Below are 1,984 nucleotides of genomic sequence, written 5' to 3'. Positions count from 1 at the left end.
GCTTACAAGCAAAAACTCAAACAGGAAGTACCAGTGATGCGCTCAATACAGAAGTGTTCAGATGAAGTGGATGCTAAGCTACAGGACTGTTTCGCTAGCACAGGCTAGAAGATGTTCCAGGATTTATCTAATAACATTGAGGAGTTTACCACATTAGTCACCGGCTTCATTAATAAGTGTATCAACGGTATCGTCGCCACAGTGCCCATATGTACATATCCAAACTGGAAGCCATGGATTACATGCAACATCCCCACTTAGCTAAAGACTAGAGCTGCCGCTTTCAAGGAGCAGGACACTAATCCGGACGCTTATAAGAAATCCTGCTACAACCTCTGACGAACCATCAAAAAGCGTAAATACAGGACTAAGATCGAATCCTACTCTGGCGCTCAATGGATGTGGCAGGGCTTGCAAACTATCATGGATTACAAAGGGAAACACAACTGCAAGCTGTCCAGTGACACAAGCCTACCAGACAAGCTAAATGCCTTCTATGCTCACTTAAAGGCAAGCAACACTGAACCATGCATGAGCGCACCAGCTGTTCCGAACGACTGTGTGATTTCGCTCTCAGTGACCGGTGTGAGTAAGACCTTTAAACAGGTTAACTGTCTCAAGGCCACTGGGGCCAGATGCAATACCAGTACGTGTACTCAGAGAATGCGCTGACCAGCTTGCAAGTGTCTTCACTGGCATTTTCAACCTATCCCTGACCCGGTCTGTAATAACAACTTGTTTCAAGCAGGCCACCATAGTCCCCGTGCCCAAGAACGCCAAGGTAACCAGCCTAAATGACTATCACCCTGTAGCACTCACATTTATAGCCATGAAATGCTTTGAAAGGCTGGTCATTGCTCACATCAACACTATCATCCCAGACACCCTGGACCCACTCCAATTCGCATACACCCCAACAGATCCACAGATGATGCAATCTTTATTGCATTCCACACTGTCCTCACCCACCTGAACAAAAGGAATACCTATGTAAGAATGCTGCTCATTGACTATAGCTTAGAATTCAACACCATAGTTCCCTCCAATCTTATCACCAAGCTCAGGACCCTGGGACTGAACACCTCCCTCTGCAACTGAATACTGGACTTCCTGAAGGGCCGGCCCAAGGTGGTGAGGGTAGGTAACAACACATCCGCCACGCTAACCATCAACACGGGGGCCCCTCAGGGGTGTGGGCCGGGCGCATGCACGCTGACACGGTCGCCGACATGGTCGCCAGGTGTACAGTGTTTACGCCAACACATTGGTGCGGCTGACTTCCGGGTTAAGCGGGCATTGTGTCAAGAAGCAGTGTGGCTTGGCGGTGTCGTGTTTCGGAGGATACACGGCTCTCGACCTTTGCCTCTCCCGAGTCCGTATAGGAGTTGCAGCGATGGGACAAGACTGTAACTACCAATTGGATACCACGAAATTAGGGAGAAAAAATACATGATCCACACACACACCCACACAACATCGCCTCTTCCCCGTCAAGAGGCTGAAAAGATTGGTCATGGGCCCTCAAATTGGTTTCCATTAGTTACCAGAATCACAAAGTCAAAATAAGCTATATCGTAAAAATTCATGAAAACAAAATTAGCTTTTTGGTCTTTAAGCTTAGGGTTAGGTATAAGGTTAGGAGTGTGGTTAAGGTTAGGGCTTAGGTTAGGGTTAGGTTTAAGAAGATAAGAAGATACATAGTAGAAATAGGCAGGGTTTATGACTTTGTGGCTGTGGTAACTAGTGACAACACCTCAACACCTGCATCACCGCTTGGAACGGAAACTGCAAGGCACCTGACCACAAGGCGCTGCAGAGGGTTCTGAGTATGGCCCAGTACATCACTGGAGTTGAGCTACCTGCCATCCAGGATCTCTATACAAGGTGGTGTCAGAGGAAGGCCGCAAAAATTGTCAAAGACTCCAGCCACCCGAGCCATAAACTCTTTTCTCTGCTTCCGTATGGCAAGAGGTACCAGTGCACC

This window comes from Salmo salar, chromosome 13 (assembly GCF_965601325.2).
Source record: "Salmo salar chromosome 13, fSalSal1, whole genome shotgun sequence".
In the NCBI taxonomy this organism is placed as follows: Eukaryota; Metazoa; Chordata; class Actinopteri; order Salmoniformes; family Salmonidae; genus Salmo; species Salmo salar.
This window is presented reverse-complemented; position numbering follows the sequence as displayed.